The 27,854-nt window shown below is 35.5% G+C and overlaps 1 protein-coding gene and 1 long non-coding RNA gene across 3 annotated transcripts in view; one reads left to right on the plus strand and one right to left on the minus strand.

The window, feature by feature from the left end:
- The window catches only part of LOC147502373 (short-chain dehydrogenase/reductase rusD-like), a 61,116-nt gene that overhangs the window by 17,247 nt on the left and 16,015 nt on the right, over window positions 1–27,854 (minus strand). The window lies entirely within an intron of this gene.
- On the plus strand, window positions 4,240–5,089 carry LOC147502376 (uncharacterized). 2 transcript variants are annotated; one of them, XR_015221678.1, is made up of 5 exons: window positions 4,240–4,264; window positions 4,382–4,441; window positions 4,560–4,593; window positions 4,704–4,736; window positions 4,845–5,089. It is a non-coding gene; the product is annotated as an uncharacterized LOC147502376 (long non-coding RNA). The 2 variants fall into 2 exon arrangements; XR_015221677.1 differs by lacking the exons at window positions 4,240–4,264; window positions 4,382–4,441 and having other exon boundaries at window positions 4,459–4,593.

The following is a 27,854-nucleotide window of genomic DNA, read 5'->3' on the forward strand; positions in this document are numbered from 1 at the left end:
TTTATATGATGGAAATGATCGCAAGTCAAAGTCATTTCGGAAGTACATGAGACAATACAACCAAGCTTTCGCATTTACGAGCCTTGGAGGAAATGATGTGTCTTTCTTGGGCGAGGTCCAAGGCCTTTTACTATACATGGTCGGTTCGTCATAGAACTGGATCTCTAATTCGACGACCTTTGAGGCAGCCAACTTACTCAACTTTACATATATGATCCCAAAGGCTGCATTGATATATCGTCAACCGTAATCCCCATTTGAACCACGATGTTACAAGATAATTCATGCAACTATGCTCCAAAGATAATTGTTTCTCTGCTACTTTTAAGCCATGCATACGATGTTCTTAGATCTGCCTCTCTTCAACATGGTGAGAACTTCAATGTACCTGCTTATTTGCATTCAAAGTGTGCTACTAGAGATGACGTTACACAACTTGCCAACCGCAGATGAGATTCTTTGTCATTTTACAGGGATGGCGGTGAATAATAATATGAGGGATATTGTGATATATCTTAAAGGAGGGCAAGAATTCATGCGGATCGATGAATGTCATCCAAATTACTTGCCTTTGCATTATGTGCTAATGTTTCCTTACGGAGAGCTTGGGTGGTCATCGATATGAGGCGTTCAAATACTAATGACCGATTGACCACGGATAGATTTCTACTCTTATCGGATATTTGAACGCATACGGAGAATATTCTGCAATCTTACGCTGGGGCACAAAGCTGTTTCAAGAGTTTTTGGTGGATGGATGGGCGTGGTAAGCGAAACGAAACAAAATGAGATATTATAGGTTCTGACAAGACAAGCTTCGGGCTGAACTTTATCAAGGTATCACTGATGTTGCAGCTGAAGCTTTCGACCCAAACCAGATTGGAAGACGAGTGGTCTTACCAGCATCTTGTGTCGGCAGCCCTAGGCACATGTTCGAAATTTTTCAGAATTCAATGGCCATCACACGTTACAATAAGCATCCTAATATATTTCTCACAATGACTGCAAATCCGCACTGGGACGAAGTTGTTGAGGCATTGTCTGAGCACCAAACTGCAACTCATCGACCAGAGGTCGTGGCCCGTGTCTTTGAACTAAAGCGAATGGCCTTGATGAAGGAAATTAAAAAGAAAGGTGTGCTTTGTACTGCCGTTACACATGTCTACACCATTGAGTTCCAGAAATGCGGGTTGCCCCATATGCATGCACTTATATATCTTCGACATTCTGACAAGATCCGTATACCTGCTAAAGTTGATCGCATTGTATGTGCAGAGTTTCCTGATCCAGAAACCGAACCTGAGTTATTTCAGACCGTCCTCACATGTATGGTTCATGGTCCATGTGGACTAAATAATCCTAACTCTCCGTGCATGGTAAATGGTAGATGCAAGCATCACTATCCCCGGACTTTTGCAGATGCTACCACCATGGATAAAGATGGATATCCTATCTACCGTCGTCGTGACAACGGTAGATCATATATTGTGAGGGGGCATACAGTTGATAACAGGGATGTTGTTCCTTATAATCCTTATCTTTCTAAGATGTTCAACCGCCATATTAATGTCGAAGTTTGTCTTTGGGATCCGTTGTGTTAAATACATTCACAAGTATATATTTAAAAGGGGCATGACATGACAACAATAGTGTTGAATGAGTTGGATGAGATCCAACAATATTTGGATCACGAGATACATTGGCCCACCGAAAAGAAGCGGTTTGGAGATTATTAAGTTTCCATCTACATGAGGAGATTCCCATAGTTATTAAACTTGGCACTTCATCTCCACTGGAATGCACCGCGTAGTTTATAAAGGCGATGAACCAATACATGATATACTATCAAGGGTGGAGCACCAAAAGTCAACTTTGATTTCTTTCTTTGATTGTTGTGCATCGATTTAAGAGCAAGAAGCCTCACTTATCAAGAGTTGCCCAATACTATGTGCGGAACAAACAATCTCGGACTTGGACAAGAAGGATCTGAGAGGAAAATTTGCTATTGGTAGAATGTATTTATTCCAGTCCTAATTTTCGTGAAGCGATTTTACCTACGCTTACTTCTAACCGTTGTAAAAGGACCTCAATCATTTGATGATCTGAAAAGGATTGGTAATGGTCCTCCCCTTCCAACTTTTAAAGATGCATGTGTTGCCGCGTGGACTTCTAGAAGATGACAAATGGGGGTGCAATGTCTACAGAAGCTTTGGCCCACGCCATGTAGACCGGATATCATCTTCGCCGACTATTTTGTGTTATTCTCGCAGAGTGCAATCCTTTGCAACCCCAAACATTGTGGAATGATTTTTGGGAAAATATATGTGATGACCTTCCACATAAGCTTCGCACAATGTTCAACATTCCAGAACCTACCCCTGATAAAGTGCAAGATTATGGTTTATTTCTCTTAAATGAGATTTTGATAGAGTCATGTAAATCACTGGCTAATTTCCTTCTAATGCCGCTGCCTCTGTTAACTACAAGATGGAACTTAGTTGTTGCAAACCGACTCATATGGGACCAGCGACAATTTCAGTTTGATCCTCAAAATGCAAAAGCACATGGCAACAGGGTTCTCCTAAATGCAGAGCAACGCTTTTCATATCAAACAGTGATAGATTCCGTTTCCCAAAATCTAGGGAAACTCTTCTTTTTGAATGGAGCGGCGAGAACAGAACCAAAACTTTTGTTTACAACACAATGATGCTTACGCGGTCGTCGGGTCGAGGGGCATATTGTTATTATGGTCGCTTCATCTGGAATAGCTTCATTACTATTGGTTGGCGGTCGTACTGCTCACTCGACCTTTCGCATCCCACTAGATATTCTTGATACCTCTGTTTGTGGGTTTAGTAAGAATTCAATGCATGCCGAATTATTCAGGGAAGCTAAACTTATTATTTGGGATGAAGTCCCAATGCAAAATAAGTTTTGTGTGGAGGCAGTGATCGCACTTCGGGATACTTGCAACAATAATAAACCTTTTGGTGGATTAACAGTTGTACTTGGTGGTGACTTCCGTCAATGCCTTCCAGTTATATCGAAAGGGGTTCGAGAACAGATTGTGCGTGCTTCCTTGCGGTCTTCCTTCCTCTGGAGTCACATTCATGTTCTAACTCTTGCCCAAAACATGCGATTGGAAAATGGAAACTCTGCAAATATTAAGTTATAAAATTTCTTAATGGAGGTACCAAACGTGTATTTTTCTTTGTACTATTTTGCTTAATATTGATATTCATTTACATCATTCTTTGTACTATTTTTATTAAGTACTAATATTCATTACTATTTTATGGTTAATTAGATAGGAAGTGACCTGCGAGACAGTTGAACTACCATCAACAATTCATCGATGTGCAAATCTTCGTGATCTCATTTCTACTACATATCCTCGGCTAAAATCAACCTACCACAGTTACACGAATATTTAAACGAAAGACAATTCTATCTGCGACGCAATGATGATGTCAATGATATTAATGCAGCAGCTTTAAATATGTTCCCGTGGGAAAGTACTCTCTTTCTAAAATGCGCACAAGCCGCGACGAGGATGCAATGAATCCAGCCAATATTAATCAATACCCAAATGAGTACCTAAACTCACTTGATCCAGCTGGTCTACCACCATTTCGTCTCAACCTAAAAGTTGGTTGTCCTATAATGTTGTTGCGAAATATTGCTCCCAAAGATGGATTATGCAATGGAACCCGATTGATGGTGGTCCACTGTCGACCTCACGTTCTTTTCGCAAGAATTTTGACTGGTGAAAAAGCGGGCAATCATGCATTTATTCCAAGAATATCTTTGTCACCGTCGTCTTCTGATTTTCCTTTTCATATGACAAGAAGACAGTTTCCTGTGCGTGTTGCTTATGCAATGACTATAAATAAGTCACAAGGACAATCGGTGAAGTATGTGGGGATTGACCTTCATGACTTGAACTTTTCAGCCACGGTCAATTATATGTCACACTATCAAGGTGCACTTCTTCGAGATTTAAATCGGTATTCTCCTCCCTCCAAATTCGGAAAGTCACACCCCAAACTTTGTTTACCCAGAAGTCTTACTATAATCCGTAAGTTCTTTTCATTTATAGTCACGTGTTGAGTAGTTACTCATTGAATTTATAGTCATCAAATTGATACATTTGTATTTGCACTTACTTGGTTAATTTGCTTCGCTCAAATTATGTAGGTTTTGCTGAATTGGTGTGTAATTACATTTTGTCGAAGATTAGTTGAAGAACTTTTTGCGAACCTTGGTTAGTTTTTTTCCCCTAATTTCTTCTTTTTTGATCTTACAACACCTGAATATATAGGTCTATACAAATCTATTTCAATTCCTACTAAATGGTGACGTCTGTTTATATGGTATTTAGCTGAACGAGGAAATTTCAATTCTCATATCTTCAAACTTAGTGATCTCTGCTGATTCTCAGGTATGTTCCTTTTCATTTTTTCATTTTTCCTTCCCTGGTCTTTCTCTACTTATTATGTTGTTTAATTTTTTCATCCGTGAACGTGGTGATGGGACCTTGGCCAATCACTATAACTTAGTGATCTCTGCTGATTCTCAAGTCAAGTGAAACAGGTAACATCTCTTCTCTTATAACTCAATCTCTTTGATTTTCCATGTAAAGATTCAGTTCGTTTTAAAATCGTTTAGCCAGAGATGAATTATTTGTTTTCTTCTATGTAAAGGTTTAGTCTGAGCTTCTTCTGGTGTTGTTACAGGTATTTATTTGCTTATTTATTAAGGGTTCTATTTTTTGGTTTTGGGTTTGTCGAAAAGTATTAGTTTTGATTGATTTGAGCTTTGATTTGGTTCTGCTGCTTTTATAGGTATTTTAGTGCAGGTAGCATTTCGGTGGCTATTGTTTGTTCTTTGATTTATTAGTGTTGTTACATAAAGTCGCGTTTATGGAACTACCCCAATGGAAACTTTAGGAAATATGGTATATGTATACATTGTAAATATCATTTGTTAAGGGTGTGTAGACCTTTTGATAGTTATGGGACTCGAATGTATGTATTTTACTTGTGTTTTCGGTAATGACTTTGTACGAGGTGCTTTGATGATCTGGCATTAGTCGGGACATTCAAATACTTTGGCGTACTAAGTCATAATGTTGAAGTGTTCTCATTTTTGTAAGCCAATTATTTGATCTCATCATCCGTCGAGACGGTTAAGTAACTGGATTAACCAATGAGAAATATATGATTGTGATTTTCAGGTTATGATAGGTTTATATTTATGAAATGTCAAAAATACAGAGGAGATGCTGCCAAAATTTTACTATAAAAACCACGTGTCATAGGTTTGTAATTGTTTGAGTTTTTTTGGGTGTTGTTACATATTTGCTTGTTCCAAAACTTAAAAAGAGTCTAGAGGTGAATACAATCGTTCATTGTTTCACTTCTAAATTGTCAATTTCTTCTTCCCTTCATTATATATAGTATTTCCTACTCACTCTATTTAACGAATTTAAAACAGATAATTACATACTTTTTCGATGAAGTTTCCTTAAGGCTTGGGATTTATGATAATGACCTTGACATTGGCGAATGAGGATGGGGTTTCTAGAAGAGTTATGATTGTCAACAATGTTATCTGTACTTTCGCTACTTTTTTTTGTACTTGGCGTACTTTTGTGGGTGCTCTTTTTGGTACTGTTTTGATGTCCTCATTCAAACCACTTGTGGGAGTCTGATTATTTATATGTTTCTCATATTGTTCTTATTTCATTTGGTTTAATTGGTGTTCTTCCATGTTTAAGTCCATTTAGATGAATGAGTCTAGAACATCTGTGCAAATCACTACCGGATTTATTGAATGAGAATTGTCTTTGCAGCCTTTTAACATGATCCAAAACATTGGAAAGTCATAAAATAATGGGGAGGTTTTATCCAAATTACCCCTTAGGTGGTTCAAGTTAGTGTGATGTCGAGTTTCTCAACCTAATAATCATTCTTGACCATAAATGGAACAATATCCAGTATAATAGAATCAAAACGGGGAGGGGGGGTGTGTTCAAGTTTAGGCTGCTTCTACAAAGTTAGCGTCGCAGGCGACTCTATCAGTGCCGTACGGCACGGGCATACCCTAGTTCATTCATAACTCGAAATATGCATATAAGATGTATAAGGAAATACACAATTCAACTTGTCGTCGATCTTATGTTAATTCAATAATCTGATTGTGATTTATGAACCAATTTTTTTTTCCCTTCTGCATTTTATGGTAGGTACAAAATATGCGTACCAAACAGTCTATTTAAAATTGCATTACGCACCTGACAGCCAATCAACGTTTGGAAAAATGCCACAATGGAATGGTACTGGGACATCTTCATTGAATGGTTTCATCATTGTCCCTTTGTGGTGTGTAAAGGTAGTGATTGTGTCATATGGTACAAATGGATGGAGACAAAGGTGGTTGTGAAGTCCGGAAGTGGTTCAGATTTTTAAGAGGCATGGGTCACGGATGCGGCTAAAATTGCATCGGTCCACCTTAATTTGATATATGTTGTTTATTTCGATCCAAAAAAGTATACTTTGCTTGTATTTTCACTGTTGACATAATAACATACAATGAAATGAGTGATTTTTGGCTCCCAACGTTTGTTTTTCGAGAAATATCCTAAACAAAGCAAGAAAAGTGTTATTTTTTCTCAATCTAGGCAAAACACTCAATTTTGACCCATTCAAAGAAAATTTGACATTTTTGCCCTTGTCCATGTCCAGACAAACAATTCTCTCTCCAATCTCCAACAGAAAAAAAATATTTCTCTCTCCTTTCTCCTTGTCTTCTTTGATGTGACCTCGTCTCTTGCTCATCACCACACGATTTTGTTGAGATATGTGTAGGCGTTTGGAACCGTTGGATCTCAACAAATTCAAAATAAAACCACACCTCTCTCTTCTCCAACACTCTTTATTCTCCTTCTCTAATACTCTTTACGCACAGTCCATTAAGTAGCAATACATTAAAACACCGTCAGTAAGCTTTGAATAAATTTTGATGTAAATTGTTTTTATGAAAAATCACAATAATTTCTGAAAAACAACTAAATTAAGGACTTTTCTGAACACTGATTTATATAATATCTTTTTTTTTTTTTTTTTTTTGGTAAGCCTGTTTTAAATGAGATCAGTAACTCTTTGATGCTAGCGGGATTCGAGCCCCAGACCTCTAGTATCATCACCCAAAGGTTTTATCGACTTTGCTAGTCGGCACCTGCGATTTATATAATATCAAACTCTAAATACACTGAAATCCAATTGAAAACAAAATAAAACATGGAAAATTTAAGGGAACCAGGATTTAAACTCTTAATAAACTAAACCAGGATCTAAGAATGTATTGAAACTAAGTACAAAATGTATTGAAAAATTTCATCTTACAAAGATTTAAAGTAAAAAACTACCACCACCAGATTAGTCCCAAAAACCATAAAAGTAGCTGACTTATGGTTTCAAAGTAACTACCGTATTAACACGTATGTTACATACAAGAGAAATTTAGCCCAAAATTAACTGAAAAAACACAAGCTAATTGCTTAACAAATATCATCTTTAAGTGAGAAACAAATTCTTCAGTGTGTAACTCACACACACACACACACACACACACACACACACACACACATATATATATATATATATATATATATATATATATATATATATATATATATATATATATATATATATATATATATATATATTATATTTCAGTAAAATTGAACAAAATAAATAGAAAACAATGAAATAAGATAAAACAATGAAATTAAAATTAATAAAATCACCATCAATTCAATACCATATTAACACATTTCTTCTAAGAGAAACTCAGTTCAACATATACTGAAAAATCATACATTTAGTCAACAAAAATCCTATGTAAGTGACAAACAGTTTCTCATTATATGACTCACAGATTAAAAAATCACCAACAGTTGGATTACAAAAACTACTCAAGTAGCTGACATAAAGTTTAAAGTAACTACCACTTTAAACATTACATCCAATCGAAATTTACACCAAAATATATTTAAAAAATACAAGTTTATTTTTCACTATATATCATATAAAAGTGACAGAGATATTCTTCAATCTGCAACTCACAGTTTAAAATTTTACATTTCAGTTAAACTTAATAAATTTTTAAAAACAAATAAAAAAATTTTGAAAAAAAAATAATATCACCAACGATTGAGTACCAAAAGCTATTTAAGTAGTAGACAAATGGTTTGAAAGAAACTACCATATCAATAAATTGTATCCGAGAGAAACTTAGCCCCAAATGTACTGAAAAAGAACAAGTTCATCATTTAACCAATATCATATATAAATGACAAACAAGTTCCGTAGTATGTAACTCACAAATCAACAAAGTATATTTTAGATAAACTTAATTTAAAATTAAAATAAGAAAAGACACACACAAGTTCACTAAGTACTAAATATACAATTAAAGTAGCAAACATGTGGTTTGGAAGTCACTACCATATTAATATATTACATCCAAAAGAAATTTAGCCCAAAATATCTTTAAAAAGTATAAGTTTATTTTTATATATATCATATATCAAATGGAAGTGACAAACATATTCTTCAATTCGTAACTCACAGTTAAAAAAATTACATTTCAATTAAACTTAGTAATTTTTTTTTAAAAAAAAATAGTAACATAAAAAATAATAATATCACCAATGATTGAGTACCAAAAACTACTAAAGTAGCTGACTTATAGTTGGAAAAAAAAACTACTATATCAATACATTATTGTATCCAAGAGAAACTTAGCCTCATATGTACTGAAAAAAGAACAAGTGCACCATTTTACCCATATCATATATGAATGACAAACAAATTCTGCGGTATAGAACTTACTAATCAACAAGGAAAACATATCTCAAAATATATTTGGTAAAAAAAAAAATGTTCAACAAATATTTTAAAAATACCCAAAAAAATATACTTTATGTATTTGTATAACAAGACAAAAATTTAACGAAGCAAGTAAAAGTTGCAGATAGAATGCATTGGAATACCTTTTTCCTTTTGATATAATCTTTTAGCTGATATCATAAGGAAATACACAATTCAACTTGTCGGCTTATGTTAATTCAATAATCTGATTGTGATTTATGAACTACTTTTCTTCCCTTCTGCATTTTATGGTAGGTACAAAATATGCGTACCAAACAATCTATTTAAAATTGCACTACGCACCTGATAGCCAATCAAGTTTCCAGCCTGGTAAACTTTCAAGATGCTACCAAAGAAATTAACTACTTGCACTTTCCCAAAAAACCATAGATACAAGTATACAACACTTCTTCAGATGTTCTAATACATAAAAGAAATAAAATCAAGTACTAAATGAAATGCATGAACTTATTTTGTAATTAAGCAAACATTTAGAAACTATAAAGCGAACCTTCGCTTTAAACAACAGCTGCAGGAGGCTTTAAAATTTCATAGCCTTACTAAGGATAAAATCTCTTATAGAAAGTGGCAGGTGATACAGGATAGCCGAAACTATTAAATACTGACCATACGTGAACCACTTATTTGGTGGATTCCTTTTCGAGCAGCGTCAACCTGTCTTTTTTTAGCGAACTCTTCACCATGTAGTAGCATTCACGAGTGTGACAGGGGTGGCTCTTGAACGAATGACATCATTAAATGGTTTGTAAAGCCTCCACTCAGGCATCCGCCAGATCTAGCTCTTGGAAGTAGTAGCTAAATTTGTTTTACTACCCCCGAACCACACTAATTACATCGATTCCAAAAGTTCGCAGTTCAATCTGCAAACATATGTTTGTGCAACCTATATCACGATCTAAAAATTCAAGAATAGAAAAGATTTTTGTACTACAAAGATAAGCTATAGACTAGACAAAGTTCATAATCTGCAGAACATCTCAAAAAGATAAGATCCTATATCTGCAAACCGAGAGTTGGTGAGACCTTACCGGACCAATTAGTCCCGAGGAGGATGAGAGGATTGTTATGAATTGAGGGAAAATAAGTATGAAGATACTGCTGAGAGAAGTTAATAAATACAACCACATGAGATATATTTAAAATCTTTTGAGGTAAAGAATAAACAAGGGAGAAAGCATTGAAACCTTAATTAGCTGTCAGTTAAGGCATGAAGAGCAGCTTTGGAAGCAGAGTAAGCACCCGCCCAGGGTCCAGGAGCCAAAGCGCTAACACTTCCAATATTTACTATATATCTTATTTCATTGTCACTTATATATATATATATATATATATATATATTACATTTCAGTAAAATTTATTAACAAAATAAATAGAAAACAATGAAATAAGATAAAACAATGAAATTAAAATTAATAAAATCACCATCAATTCAGTACCATATTAACACATTTCTTCTAAGAGCAACTCAGTTCAACATATAGTAAAAAAATCACACCTTTGGTCAACAAAAATCATATGTAAGTGACAAACAGTTTCTCATTATATAACTCACAGATTTAAAAATCACCAACAATTTGGATTACAAAAACTACTCAAGTAGCTGACATAAAGTTTAAAAGTAACTACCACTTTAAACATTACATCCAATCGAAATTTACACCAAAATATATTTAAAAAATACAAGTTTATTTTTCACTATATATCTTATAAAAGTGACAGATATATTCTTCAATCTGCAACTCACAGTTTAAAATTTTACATTTCAGTTAAACTTAATAAATTTTTAAAAACAAGCAAAAAAATTTAAAAAAAAAATAAATATCACCAACGATTGAGTACCAAAAGCTATTAAAGTAGCAGACAAATGGTTTGATAGAAACTACCATATCAATAAATTGTATCCGAGAGAAACTTAGCCACAAATGTACTGAAAAAGAACAAGTTCATCATTTAACCAATATCATATATAAATGACAAACAAGTTCCGTAGTATGTAACTCACAAATCAACAAATTATATTTTAGATAAGCTTAATATAAAATTAAAATAATAAAAGACACACAAGTTCACTAAGTACTAAATATACAATTAAAGTAGCAAGCATGTGCTTTGAATGTCACTACCATATTAATACATTACATCCAAAAGAAATTTAGCCAAAAATATCTTTAAAAAGTATAAGTTTATTTTTATATATATCATATATTAAATGGAAGTGACAAACATATTCTTCAATTCGTAACTCACAGTTGTTGGTTCGGTACTTTAGCTAGGGGTGAGGGTGATATTATTCATATTGGTCTTAGCATGAAGAGAATTGGATTCTGAAAGGTGGGATATGAATGGGCATCCTAAAGCAGGCAATGTTTAGAAGGAAAGCAAGTAGCTGCTCATGATTATGACAAAAACAGTTGGCCACTGTTATTTTTATGTCCTTATTTAGTACAGTTCATAAAGTTTCTCTTCTTTAAGTGATTGTTGATCCTTATATAATTTTTCCGCACTTTGATATTCAGTAGAATTTATAGTAGAATTTATATATAGTTTCTTATCATTGTTACTATTGTTACCGATAATGCTTTTAATCCTGTTATATGTTGCTTTTTCTAGAATAAAAATTAGATGAATGGGTGCATAACACCGTTAGCAAATTTTTAATTTGAGAATGTAGGTTGTCAAGAATAGATGGGAAGGAGAAACTATTTCTACAAAAGATTTCTTTGAAATTCAATTCTACTGATCCATGGGGTGCAATGGCAAATAAAGGAAGATTATGAAGTGTCGTTCTCATTTAATGCAAATGAATCAGGTCAACTTTTTGAACCTATGAGTCTATGATAGACATTCAGCCCAGGAGCTAAAGTTTTGGGTAGGTTTGGAGTGTTGAGTCAATTGTTTTAGGATGTTGCCAAAATTAATAAACCTAAGTCATCTTTTATAGTTACTCCGGCTAAAAATTGAAAAGTTTGAATATGAGTATGACTCCCCTACTCTTGATGCGCACCCTTATTGAAACATACACTCGCCAATGGAGAAAATTTACTTTGATAATGAAACAATCGGAGCCAGTTACTTACCAACCTCAGGTTCATTTGGAAATAGGTGAGGATGTTAAGGATTGTTATTTAGGACAATAATAACCCAAAAATAAAAATAGCCCTTCAAAAAAAATTAGAAAAATATAAACACTTCAAACAAAACAAAGTATACATATATTATAAGCAATGAATCATTAGATATCAATATGCATATATTATTTATTCAAGTGGACTTTAGGCTTTTGAGTCATTAGCTATCTATGTAGCAAGTCCGACCATGGGCCGGGCCAAATGGCTAGTGCTTTTAATCATTAGATTTTGGAGTTGGAGTATTGTTTTGTTTGTCCACGCAAGTGGAATCTGAAAGATAGATTCAGTGCAAATATCGAAACAAACGAACAGTCAGGTGATCATCCATTTTTTACTCAAAATATACATATATATATATCAACAATGAAATACACGTAAAGGATTGTCGTCTTATGTTTATTCAAGAATCAGAATGTGATTGGTGAACCAATTTTGATTCCCTTCTCTCTTCTATGATAAAATGATACAAGATATGCGTATCCACTTGCCAAACAATCTATCTAAAATCGCACACAAAGTGTCGGACAACCCGCAAGTTTCCACCGGTAAAACTTTCAAGATACAACCAAAAAAACTCATTACTCACACTTTCTGACAACCATAGATAAAACACTTCTTCAGATGTTCTAATACATAAAAAATAAAAATTAAAACCTAGTAAACGAAATGCATGAACCTATGTTGCAATTAAGCAAAAAAAATTGAAGCAAAGCTTTGGCTTAGAGCCTTAGACCACAGCTGCAGGAGGCTTCAACATTTCATTGACTTGCTAAGGATAAAACTTTAGATAGAAAGTGGCGGTGTCTGAGAATAGCGAGAAGGCGTGAGATCGGACCATACGTGAACCACGCTGGTGGATTCTTTTTAAGAACAATGTCGACAGTCTTTTTAGCGAACTCCTTGTAAGAAACAAGAAGAGAAAGATAAAACAAATAAAGCTCTTTCTTATTCATTAATTAATGGGGTTTACAACTCTTCACTCTCTCTCTCTCTTTACATGTGAGAAAATAGAAAATGAAAGTAAAAGTTGGAAAATGAATCTGGTCCTTCTCTATTTTGTCTTCACTTCTTTTATAGTTGCTCTACATATACTCCATCTAATAGTTTGGTGACATGTGTCTTTTCTTTCCTCCTTTTGTACCTGCCATAGTCATTGAAATAAAGACAAATATCGTAAGTATACGATATTTGGCCACAACATCGCCCCCTTAAATTTCATAAGCGAAAATTTGAAAATTTCGAGAATAAATTATAAAATAAGTTTTATTATTATTATTGTTATTATTATTATTTATTTATTTATTTATTTATTTTATTTATTTACTATTTTTTTTTATTGAACATTGAGTTTAGACATAGAAGTCGAGTGTGAAATTTTTTGACATCGAGTATAGACATTAGACGTCATGAACGATAAAATTTTGACATTGAGTATAGACATAGACGTCATGAACAAAAAAAAATTGACCCGAACTCGTATTTCTACCAAGAACTAGATTTTTTGACATTGAGTTTAGACATAGACGTCATGAATAAAAAAAAATTGACCTCGAATTTTGACCCGAACTCGCATTTCTGCCAAGAACTGGATTTTTTTACATTGAGTTTAGACATAGACGTCTTGAATAAAAACAATTTGACCTCGAATTTTGACCCGAACTTGACATTTCTACCAAGAACTGGATTTTATTGACCTGAATTCGCATTTCTGCCAAGAACAAGATTTTATTGACCTGGTATCGAGATGAGGATCTACAGTTCAGTGTATTTGTAACCAATTCATGTAAATCAGGCCACTGGAATTTTTGAAAACAGAGAAAGAAGAGCAGGAAGAAGGCGTGATTTATGGGTGCATTTTATTGGAGTTTGGTTCGTCATCAATCGTTGTCTTGTCACGCTGATATGACTTTAACCGTCAGGTTATGGAGTATCGTGTGGTTGTCCATGCGAGTGAAAGTTGAAACTTGAAAGATAGATCCAATGCAGATATCCAAATGAACAGTCAGGTGATCATCCATTCATAACTCAAAATATGCATATAAGATCTAAGCAGTTAAAATCGATTTTCAAAACTAATCGGTCGAAGAACGATATGCGATTAATTGGTTAATCGGTGATTTAATCGGTTATATCGGATGTATATATTTGACGTTTTCAAAATATATAATAGTATAATCATACCAAATATTTCTAAACAGTGATCCGAGATACAACAAAAAATATCAAATTCTCATAATCACATCTAACTAGCTCAATTTTGGAGTACTACAGATATGTCACATACAAGAGAAACTTAACCCAAAATTAACTAAAAAACCACAAGCTAATTGCTTAATAAATATCATCTGTAAGTGAGAAACAAATTCTTCAGTGTATAACTCACATATCAAAAAATTACAATTTGGTAAAAATATATATATCATCCATATGTGAGAAACAGATTCCTCAATATATATATATATATTACATTTCAGTAAAATTTAACAAAATAAATAGAAAATAATGAAATAAGATAAAACAATGAAATTAAAATTAATAAAATCACCATCAATTCAGTACCATATTAACACATTTCTTCTAAGAGAAACTCAGTTCAACATATACTGAAAAATCATACCTTTGGTCAACAAAAATCATATGTAAGTGACAAACAGTTTCTCATTATATAACTCATAGATTAAAAATCACCAATAGTTGGATTACAAAAACTACTCAAGTAGCTGACATAAAGTTTAAAAATAACTACCACTTTAAACATTACATCCAATCGAAATTTATTCCAAAATATATTTAAAAAATACAAGTTTTTTTTTCACTATATATCATATAAAAGTGACAGATATATTCTTCAATCTGCAACTCACAATTTAAAATTTTACATTTCAGTTAAACTTCATAAATTTTTAAAAACAAACAAAACAATTTAAATAAATAATAATATCACCAACGATTGAGCACCAAAAGCTATTAAAGTAGCAGACAAATGGTTTGAAAGAAACTACCATATCAATAAATTGTATCTGAGAGAAACTTAGCCCCAAATGTACTGAAAAATAACAAGTTCATCATTTAACCAATATCATATATAAATGACAAACAAGTTCCGTAGTATGTAATTCACAAATCAACAAATTATATTTTAGATAAACTTAATATAAAATTAAAATAACAAAAGACACACAAGTTCACTAAATATACAATTAAAGTAGCAAACATGTGGTTTGAAAGTCACTACCATATTAATACATTACATCCAAAAGAAATTTAGCCCAAAATATCTTTAAAAAGTATAAGCTTATTTTATATATATCATATATCAAATGGAAGTGACAAACATATTCTTCAATTCGTAACTCACAGTTAAAAAAATTACATTTCAGTGAAACTTAGTAATTTTTTTTATAAAAAAAAAATAGTAACATAAAAAATAATAATATCACCAATGATTGAGTACCAAAAACTACTAAAGTAGTTGACATATGGTTTGAAAAAAACTACCATATCAGTACATTATTGTATCCAAGAGAAACTTAGCCTCATATGTACTGAAAAAGAACAAGTGCACCATTTTACCCATATCATATATGAATGACAAACAAATTTCGCGGTATAGAACTTACTAATCAAGAAGGAAAACATATCTCAAAATATATTTGGTAAAAAAAAACGTTCAACAAATATTTTAAAAATACCCAAAAAAATATACTTTATGTATTTGTATAACAAGACAAAAATTTAACGAAACAAATAAAAGTTGCAGATAGAATGCATTGGAATACCTTTTTCCTTTTGATATAATCTTTTAGCTGATATCATAAGGAAATATACAATTCAACTTGTCGGCTTATGTTAATTCAATAATCTGATTGTGATTTATGAACCAATTTTCTTCCCTTCTGCATTTTATGGTAGGTACAAAATATGTGTACCAAACAATCTATTTAAAATTGCACTACGCACATGATAGCCAATCAAGTTTCCAGCATGGTAAACTTTCAAGATGCTCCCAATCTTGAAAAATATATTAGTTTATATATGTCAGCTACTTTAGTAGTTTTTGGTACTCAATCATTGGTGATATTATTAATTTTTATGTTACTATTTTTTTTTATAAAAAAAATTACTAAGTTTCACTTAATTGTAATTTTTTGAACTATGAGTTACGAATTGAAGAATATGTTTGTCACTTCCATTTGATATATGATATCTAAAAAATTAAATTTATACTTTTTAAAGATATTTTAGGCTAAATTTCATTTGGATGTAATCTATTATAATAAAACAAAATGGATAGACAAAGGGTGGTCAAGATTACGTAGGGATCTGCGTTTGATGGGGCATAGGTATACGCTCCATATCGTTTCGAAACACCTCTGAGTAGTTTTTAATGTGTCATTTAATTAAGGTTGTAATAAAGTGTAGAAACTATGCCTCTTGGACATAAATAACCCCAAATATTAAGATTAAGTGTCATTTAATTAAGGTTGTAATAAACTGTAGAAACTATGACTCTTGGGCATAAATAACTCCAAATATTCAAATTAAGTGCCAGTAAAAACAGGCGTAAGGAAATGAAAACAACTTTGAAACGTAAAACGCCCAAGATTCACGCCTGCTTTAACATCTATACCTCGGATCAATTTTATCTTCATTAGCATAGGATTCTTCAGATTAATTACTCCATCATTTAATTTCTTACATTCAACTCTTTCTTTGATAAAGTCTCATTCTCTCCATCCCTTTTTCACCTTCTAAAACCCGCTATCCCTCTCTACAGTAGTTTGATTATCTTCTCAGGTACTCCGTACGGCCGTACACATTTTATTTTGATAATTTCTTATTTTATTTTTTTGCTGATGTGAGTGTGATTCTTTGTTTTTTCATGGTTCTATGTCATCAGAAATGGTAGCATTTTTCGCACATTCCTAATCAGTTTTAACCAGTCCTGGTAAGATTCACTTGTGATCACAATGTTTTGATCGAGTGCACAGTTGAGTTAAAACTTTTTGCTTACTATTGTTTAACTTTTTGCTTATCTTTCCTTAGTTGCGGAATTTAAGGAAACATTTTGTACTGTTCGTATTGTAGCTTCTATGCAATTTAGTGCGCTTTAAATTTCTAATTTGATTTATGGACGCACTTAATTTCTAATCCATGGATATTTGGATTGGTGAGAAAGAATCGCCATTAAAAAGCACTGGATTGATTTGTAGTTTAGTTGGGCTATTTGAATTGAAATCAATACACACTTTGATTGGAAAGGCTAAGTGGTCTTTGACGCTGAATATGTACAGGCCCACACAAAATTATTTATGGTTCTTTAAGTAATATGGTATACACTGAGTGAGTTGTACGTTGTATGTATGTGAATAGTTTCTTATAATGGCACTTTAGATTGTTACGTTGGATCTACTTAGGGAATTCAATCAAAAGTTTGATGCCACAATACCATTCCCAGACAATTTTTCTTATGTTGTTTAACATGGGATATTCCAATAAGTAATCTCTTTTATTGAACTACACATTTGAAGCTTCGAAGTTCATCATTGTATACTTACTAACATAAGTTAATATCATTACATATATAGGCCTTCTTTGCTTTATAACACAATGTCCAGAAAGATCTAATATCAGAAAAGGTTGAAAAACCTTCTTGGTTGCTTAACCTTAAGGGCATTGCAGGTAGTGGGTTGCTATTCTTAGGAACACTTCCACCCTTAACTTATTCATCGTAAGCATCTCTTTAATTGCGACTATACTTAGGCATTCTACCCATTTGTCACGTTCCTAATTATTTGTGATCAAAAGTTATTCAAGCTGCAAATCGGAGATATTTGTGTGCATGATCTCAACTTCAATTTATTTGTGATTATATATTTGGAGATAGTATTTATTAGTGGATACAACTCTTTGCATTGTTGTGGATTACTTAGACCTTCAAACACCATGGGCAATAGCTCCTTTTATCTTAATTCTCGCATGATCAAACTTGAGCAGTTGCAGTCCAGATAGAATGGGCATTGGTATTAGCATTTGTAGACGTGTTTTGGATTACTCGAGTATGTGGTGCGATTTTTTTTAACCTGCTTTTCTAAAATTTGATGATATGTTTGGTACACTTGATATGATTTATTAGTTGTTATGTTTTCTAAGTCGTTGTTTGTCTTAGAATAATTAAAGTCATAAATATATTACGGTTAAGGCATTTTAGCGGTCAGATACTCTACTGTTAGGATTGCACTAGAGTGAGGACAAGACAAACAAAATCAGTGGTTGAGATAGAGTCTTCACACATTTATTTGGGGCCAAGAAGTTGGCCGATGACAATGTGTATGCTACATTTGAGGTTAGTATTAGACTATATTAGTGAGAGAGAACGGGTAGGTTTTCATAATGATTGAGAATTGAAACCATGTATTCTTCCCAAAACACTTCATATTCTTAATTTGCTTAATGAAACCCACGACCCTATGCAATCCCCACTCTCCTCTCTCTTCTCCAAACCCCCCTCACTTTCGGTTTGAGTGTCGTCAATATCACCATGAAAAAAGGGGAATCAAGGGAGTAGTTCACTTCCATTTCCATAAAAACAGGTGAGTTGTTTCTTCTTTTTCTTTAATGCAAAAGCCTTACTAATCGCTGAATATAGTTTTACGCCAAGTGGTACTCTTGATTTAGTATATCGTTTTCCTATCTCTAATGCAAAAAGAATTTATCTATTCATCTGCTCATGGTAGCAATTCTCCTTGTAAGTCACCTTACATCTCATCTTTTGCCTTTTCAGGTCTTGGTTCATAGAGAGGTGTTTCGACCCCCACCTACGTGGCAAACGTCCATTGGTAGGAGTCTCCACTTTATTCGTTTAATCGACAAGGCTAAAGCCCAATTCGCAATATCATAGATCAATGTACATGCCCATTAACTCATGTGGCTAAGGCTGAACCTTAGCCACATGGCTTGCCACTAATGTACGTTGATTTATGTCCAGATTCATTTCTTATCAAAAGAGATAATTATCAGTTAAGATTTATATTCTATCACAATTACTCAAGCTACAAGAATACTTGAGCTACAAGGATTCTCTACTTTACCTATATAAATACCAAACTATTTTTTATAAAGAACTACGTTCTTGAGACTTGATCCCACTGATAATTTGGGTACGTAGGCAACCGCAAGGTACAGTCTCATCATTCCCCCGATCACCATCATTTTTCTAATTACTTTTCTACGTTCTTCGTCTTTTTCATCCACACTTGGTGTTTTGATCATATTTGGTCGAAACATAATTGGCGCCGTCTGCGGTTCTTATACTACACCCTCGAGCACGTTCTGTGAAAGTTATGACGCATACTCGAAGAGCTCAAGGTCCCAATGTGATTACTGACGATCATCACGAACATGATGATCAAGGACAACTTGGCGCCGACAGCATAATACCTTCTAATACTGTCATTCCACCAATGCGCCAAATTATTCAGCATGAGGTTATTGCCTCTGACGATTCTCCAGTATCTGATGCGGATAATATAAGTCATATGTCTCGAGAAGCACTTCTTCAAAAGTTAAAGATCGTCCGCGAAACGAATAATTACTACAGCGCCATCTTAACCGACGCTCTCCACTCGCGAGATGATGTTGTATCGTCACACCACAACGTCACACACGCCCAACGACATAATAGTGTGTGGGATCGTTTAAGTGGTGAGGATGAGATTCGCGATATTCGCAACAGCCATCAACGAGTTAAGAGTAATGGGCGATGAATTCCCCGACCTCCGCCGAGAAATCTCCACCCACTTGGTCACGCGTTCTCGGTAGGCAAGGTATGCTTGCTAATAATCGTCCGGACTGCACTTACGATCCTACAAATTATAGGCAAGTCCCGAGGAATTCGAGTGGTGAACAGAATAATGATCGCACTCATGATCGGAACCATCAGTATGGTGAAACACTTCAGCAACGCGGTTCTTATCATTCCGAACATTATCGTACTGAAAGCCCAACGTACCATCCACAATCATCTTGACACGGAAACGATGAATCTTCGTCATTTTCTTCTCGTTCTGTTCGCTCCCATAGGCGTCATCGTGACTATGATCACGATCCAACAGATACGGATTTGATGACTCCTCAACGTGTTAGAGAAATGATTAAAAAAGCTCTTCTGGACAGCGATCCTTTTGAATCGACACTAGAAAATCTGGCAGTTGAAGATGGTATTTTGGACAAATTTTCTCTAGCCGTCCAAAGGGCTACTCATAACAAAGATTTTAAACAACCAGAGTTCGATCAATATGATGATGTCGAGGGTTGCCCTATGCTTCATGTGATTAATTTCACAAACAAACTGGTTTTATCGGGAGGTGATGATGTTTTAAAATGCAAACTTTTCCTTCTACATTAAAGGGGAAGCGTTGGTATGGTTTAGCGAATTACCTCCAGCTTCTATCGTCGGTTCAAGGACTTAACCGAAAAGTTTTCAAGACATTTTCATCATAATCTCAAACGTCCAAATGGAGTCCGAGTTCTTTTCAACATCAAGCAACAATGTGAGGAAACTCTCCGTAGTTTTATCGCTTCGTTTCGCCTTAAGCTGCGGTGAGATTTCGAAAGCAATCGATCTAATGGTGGTTTACACTTTTAAAGAAGCTATCTTGTTTGATAAAGATGGGTTATACAACTCTCTTGTTCGGGATATTCCATCTTCCCGACGTGCGTTATACCAGCGAGTTCAACAATTTATCAATGTTGAAGACGACACGGTGCTCGAACTTCTCGCGTGACAAAGATAATAAAGGAAAGGATTTCAATGATCAGCGAAATAAAAAAGAATCCGACTTTTGATCAACAACAACCCGGTCATAAGCCTCCGTGTATAAAGAAAGAAGACTCCACGGCGGGACCGAAAAGCCTTTTACTGATTTTGAATTAACTCCGCTTAATACCAAATATCGCGGTAGTTTACTGACAAAATCAAGGATAAGAGTCTTCTCACTCCACCGTTTCCTTGCTAGCGGCGACACTAAAACAACTTCGCGATAAATCGTTATGGTGCAAATTTCATAATGATTATGGTCATGAGAGACGGAGAATTGTCGGTCTTTGCGGGGAAGAATTGAAAAGCTTGTGCAAGAATGGGAAACTTGATCAATATGTGCGGAAAAAGTAACAACTCAAGCTTTAACTATCACTGATCACAATGTCATTAAGGTTGGACATGCCATCATTGATTCATTGTCCAATACTCGAAAAAAACTACTCGTCGTTCTAAAGTCAAATATCTGTCTAATTTGTACGAAGTTAACGGGATCAATTTCGTGAAAGGTTTTCGCACGGAGACTATTGAAGATGAACCATTATGTTTCACTGACCAAGATCTAATGGGCGTGCATGTTCCTCATTATGATGCTGTCATGATAACTGCGTATATCAGTTGTATGCGTGTACAACGTATAATGATCGACACTGGTAGTTCAGCTAGCGTCATGTTTTCTGGGTGTTATCGCAGTATTCCTTTTATTGATAACTTGGTCACCCCGAAAATCGCCTATCGTTGGTTTTGATGGTACCGCTACTCATTTCGTTGGAAAGGTGTCTCTCCTACCACTCTTATGCGAGAAGGAAGTCAATATTGATTTCTTATTGATGGATTGTAAATCCCCTTACAATGTTATCCTTGGTCGAGATTGGATTCATTATATGGAAGCTGTCGTCTCAACATATCATCAAGCCATCAAGTTCCCATTCAATAAAAAGTATGTAAGGTCTTGTGGCGATCAACTGGCATCTCTAATTTGCCACGATAATGTTCTCGAGGATTATAAGAAGTCTGAAGTTGTTGGACGAACTATTCTGAGTTCCAATGCCGTCAAATAGCAATTACAGCATCCGGGACCTTCAGTTTACTCTGCCAATAGAAATGTTGAAGGACCCCGACGATCGATCCACTTTTAGAAGTTCAAATTGGCCAACTCCACGGAAGAAACTACTTTTATTTCAAAGAACTTCCAAAAAGAGGAGAGACAAGAGCTTATTTTGTTATTGCGGAAGAATAATCATGTGTTTGCTTGGCGAATAGAGCAAATGCCTGGTATAGATCCTTCGGTGGCTTGTCATAAACTCGACATTGATCCTAATGCAAAACCAGTTCGACAAAAGCCCCGAAGGATGGCCCCCGATAGAAAGATGAAAGTGAAAGACGAAATCGACCGTCTCTTGTCTGTTAACTTTATAAGGCCTGTGACTTATCCAACATGGATGTCAAATGTTGTCGCAGTGCCTAAAAAGAACGACAAATTACGTGTTTGTATCGATTTCACAAATCTCAATAAGGCTTGTCCGGTTCATCCATATCCATTGCCTCGTATATCTGAAATGGTCGATGCAACATCTGGTTTTCAGCGTTTGTCTTTTTTGGATGCTTATTCTGGTTATCATCAGATTCCGTTATTCATTGAGGACCAAGAGTTCACTGCATTCATTACAGACCAAGGCATTTACTGTTACCAGGTAATGCCTTTCGGTCTGAAAAACGTTGGAGCCACATATCAAAAGCTAGTCAACACTATTTTTTCTGACATACTTGGAAAGACAGTCGAAGCATACATCGACGACATGGTTGTCAAATCTACAGAAGCACCTGATCATCTTACTGATTTGCAAGCTGTTTTCGACAGACTCTCCAATTTCAACATGCGTTTGAATCCGGCTAAGTGTTCTTTCGGTTTATCATCTGGTAAATTCTTAGGATACATGATGACTAGACGCGGAATTGAAGCAAATCCGGATCAAATTTGAGCTATCCTTGAAATGCCTTCTCTGACGTCAAAGAAAGAAATTCAACGACTTACGGGCGGCTTGCAGCTGCCCTAAATCGCTTTATCTCTCCGGTATTACGATCGATGCCGTCCTTTTTCCAAACATTGAAAGACGCGGCAATTTGGATGAGGAGGATTGTGAACTTGCATTTAGTCATTTGAAAGCATACTTAGTCCAACCTCCAGTTCTTGCCCGGTCCGGCCGAACGGGCAGCCTATAGGTTACGTATTTAGCCGCCATGATCATCGCGTAAGTGCCGTCTTATTTGTCAACGGTGGCGATGGTCGCCCTATATTCTTTGTTAACAAGACTCTTACAACCTGGCTGAAACAAGATATTCTCGAGTAGAAAAATTGCATTAGCCTTGGTTCATCTTTGCCCGGCGCCTTAAGCCTTATTTCGAGGGGCGAGTCGTCAAAGTTTATACCGAATATCCATTCGCGAAAGCTTTTTCGCAATGCTCGAGAATCAAGTCGCCTCATGAGAATGGGAAAGTTACCTTAAGCTTATAGCATTGTGTTTGAAACTTCGCACGGTGAGAAAGGACAAGCTTTGGCTTCGCTAATGGCTGATTTTCCAATTGAGGATATTCTTATGTCCGAACGACATTACTAGGCGAAGAGAATGTCGTCAACAACACACGCCATTACCTCTCGGGGATGATGATTTGCCAAACTTATCGGATGTATCTCGATTGTTGGATTGTTTACACCGATGGTTAAGCATAATAAGTATGGCTCGATATTGGGTGTGTAATCTTGCAACGAATGGAGAAAAATTGAGAAGTCAGTGCGTTTGGGTTTTGACGCTTCAAATAATGAGGCCGAGTACGAAGCTGTCATTTGCGGCTTGCGTACTGCTCTTCACTTGGGGGCGACTAAACTACAATTATTCACAGATTCTAAGTTAGTCGCTAGCCAGTTTGGTGGATCGTATGCAGCTCGTGACGATAGAATGGCAGCTTATGTGGACTTAATTCATCGGATTGCTCGAAATTTTGATTCTATCGATTGATGCGGCGTCCAGCGTCATGACGTGCGACATGCGGATTCTCTCGCTTATTTATCCGCGGCAGTTAAGTCAGATAAGCCTCGCCAGATTACCATTGAATTTCAAAAGGAACCGAGTATCGATCTGTCCATCGAGGATGTGCGCGATATGTACATCACTCAGAGTTGTTTTTTCATCAAGACATTTTCTGAGGAATCACGTTATGCCAATTTGATATCTCCCCGTCTTTAACTTCGGAAGCGCAAGCGTGATCTTGATAATCAAGCTATCATTGCGAGAAAACGATCCATTGACTTATGCTATCAGATGACCACAATGATCCTGTCAATGATATTGTCTCGGTCCATACCGACGACGATCATGAAGCTGACAATGCTCCAGAGGTTCCTGATATAGAGCTAAGTTTTCCACTTACACCTTGTGATGAAGATGATTGGCGTCTTCCTTATATCACATATTTACATGATCACATCTTGCCTCCCGATCATAAAGTGGGTGATCGTGTCAAACGCGATGCTTGGAAATATTGTCTCATATCGACTTCAAACGGTCTGTTGCAACTTTATCGCAAAGGCACAAGTCTTAACCCTATGCTTTGGTGTCTCAGCAGAGCTGAAGGTTTGCTTGTCCTGGCGGAAATTCATTCAGGCCTATGTGGGAACCACTCCCGGGGGCGAAGTCTCGCTCATAGAGTAATGACACAAGGATATTGGTGGCCGTACATGCAAAAGGATGCTAAGCGTTTGTCTGAGAAGTGTGTTCCTTGTCAGAAATATGCTAACATGGGAAATCTTCCAGCAACGGAACTTCATCCAATCTTGAGCCCTTGGCCATTTGCAAAGTGGGGTCTTGACATCGTCGGTCCTCTTCCGAAAGCTCCTGGCAGTGTTCGTTTCTTACTTGTCGTAACTGATTATTTTACCAAGTGGGCTGAAGCTATGCCCTTAGCCCAAATCCATGCTTCAGATGTTAAAAAATTCTTATGGCGAGACATTGTTTGTCGTTTCGGTATTCCAACATCATTGACTTCCGACAATGGCAAACAATTTGATGCTGAAGAAATTCGACAATTTTGTTCTGACTTGAAGATTAATCACAATTTCTTGGCACCATACCATCCTCAAGCTAATGGACAAGCTGAAGCTACTAACAAATCCATTCTTGCAATGCTCAAGCGACGACTTCAACAGGCCAAAGGAAATTGGGTTAAGGAACTTCCTGCGGTTATGTGGGCTTATCGAACCACACCTAAGCATTCAACTGGATTTTCTCCGTTTAATCTTGCTTACGGTACGGAAGCGGTCTTGCCCACAGAGTTGATGACACCAACCACACGAACTTCTAACGTGGAATTGGAGTCGAATGATCAAGCACTTGCTCAAGCCAAAGCCTTGATAGATAAGACAAGAGATGTTGGTCTTCAACGATTAATTAGTTATCAAAGCTGATATGAAACGAAAATATGACAAGAAAGTTCGACTTAAAGTGTTTGAGAAAGATGACTGGGTACTCTGTCGAAAGACGAGGTTGATAGATTCCGATAAATTTGGAGAAAATTGGACAGGTCCATACATCATAGATCGCCACCACCAAAGGATCTTATTTTCTCCGAGATTTAGATGAGAATGTTCTCGATAAGCCATGGAATGCGTTTCATCTGTGCAAGTTCTATAAGTAGATTTTAGTTGTGTTTTTCCGTTATCCTGGAGAAATAAAATAATACAATATTTAGTTTGTTTCCAGTTCAGGCATGTATTTTCCGTTATTATCTTTGCATTTTTCAAGACTCGGTAATCAATAAAGAAGCAGTTTTTTCACTTTAGTTCCAATGGTATGATTTTGGTTCTAGCGAACCTTATAATCGCTCCGACAAAATCTGGCTAAATTACCACGTTTAATTTCGTCAGTCTAAGTTGAACGCTTTTACGCTCGCTTAGTCGTTACTATCGCTACAACAAAATCTGGCGAAATTACCACGTTTAATTTCATCAGTCTAAGTTGAACGCTTTTACGCTCGCTTAGTCGTTACTATCGCTACAACAAAATCTGGCGAAATTACCACGTTTAATTTCGTCAGTCTAAGTTGAACGCTTTTACACTCGCTTAGTCGTTACTATCGCTACAACAAAATTTGGCGAAATTACCACGTTTAATTTCGTCAGTCTAAGTTGAACGCTGTTACGCTCTCTTAGTCGTATTATCTCTACGACAAAATCTGATGAACTTACCACATTTAATTTTGTCAGTCTAAGTTTGAACGCTTTTACGCTCGCTTAGTCGTTACTATCGCTACGATAAAATCTGACGAAATTACCATGTTTAATTTCGTCAGTCTAAGTTGAACGCTTTTTTTAAAAGCGAGTAGTTACTATTGTTACGACAAAATCGGCCGAAATTACCACGTTTAATTTCATCGGTCTAAGTTGAACTTTTACTTTTTCGGCTTAGTCGTTACTATCGCTACAACAAAATCCGCGAAATTACCACGTTTAATTTAATTGGGTCTAAAGTTGAACTTTATTTCGCTTCGCTTAGTCATATTATCTCTACGACAAAATCGATGAACTTACCACATTTAATTTTGTCGGTCTAAGTTTGAACGGCTTTTTTTCGCTTAGTCGTTACTATCGCTACGGTAAAATCGTGAAATTACCATGTTTAATTTAGTCGGTCTAAGTTGAACGCTTTTACGCCGGCTTAGTCGTTACTATCGCTACGATAAAATCGGCGAAATTACCATGTTTAATTTAGATGGGTCCTAAGTTGAACGCTTTTCGGCTTCGCTTAGTCGTTACTATCGCTATTTACAAAATCGTGAAAAATTACCACGTTTAATTTTAGTCGATCTAAGATGAACGCTTTTCGCGCTTAGTCGTTATTATCGCTCTACGACAAAATCGGCGAAATTACCACATTAATTTAGATGGGTTTAAGTTGAACGCTTTTTACCGCCGCTTAGTCGTTATTATCGCTACGACAAAATCTGGCGAAATTACCACGTTAATTTAAATGGAGTCTAAGTGAACGCTTTTACGCTCTCTTAGTCGTTACTATCGCTACAACAAAATCTGGCGAAATTACCACGTTTAATTTCGTCAGTCTAAGTTGAACGTTTTTTACGCTCAGCGCAGTATTACTATCATTCACGATAAAATCGGCGAAAATTACCACGCGTTAATTTTAGATGGGTCTAAAGATGAACGCTTTTACGCTCGCTTAATCGTTACTATCACTACAACAAAATTTGGCGAAATTACCACGTTTAATTTCGTCAGTCTAAATTGAACGATTTTACGCTCGCTTAGTTGGTTAATCGCGCTATGTCAACATCTAATGAAGTGCCCTGTTTCGTTTCGTCAATCTGCATCGGAGCATTTTTTCGCTCAATCTAATTTTGCAAGCTTAAAGTTAGCATTGGGGGCGTTTTATTCTATTTCGTGTCATCTATATAATTCAACAACATTGTCAGTTTTCCACAGGTATGTTATCTAACATCACAATGATATTCAATAGCCAATACATACTTTATTAAAAAAGAATTTTTAGCTCTATGGTATTACATTCACGCAATCCGCGTAATCATTGGGTTGGGAAAAGCCCAATGGTTCCTTATCGATTTTGTTTATACAACTCGTACAACTCTTTCCGTTTCAAGCGAAACTATATGACAGCTTTATTATTTTTTCTAAGGCATTGTGCCGAACTTTCTACGAAAAATTTTCCGAGCGAAAATTTTCGTCAGCTTCATTATTTTTTCTCTAAGGCATTGAGCCGATCTTTCTCAACGAAACTTTTGTAAGCTTCTTTAATTCTTCTACGGCATTAATTGACACCTTTTTGTGCGAAACTTTTATCCGTCAACTCTTTGAATATATTTTGCTCGTAGTACCGCCGTTTCTCCGAGCGGTAAAAATTCGCATTACGTCAAATTTCTAAG

This window comes from Coptis chinensis, chromosome 4 (genome assembly GCF_015680905.1).
Source record: "Coptis chinensis isolate HL-2020 chromosome 4, ASM1568090v1, whole genome shotgun sequence".
NCBI classification, from domain to species: domain Eukaryota; kingdom Viridiplantae; phylum Streptophyta; class Magnoliopsida; order Ranunculales; family Ranunculaceae; genus Coptis; species Coptis chinensis.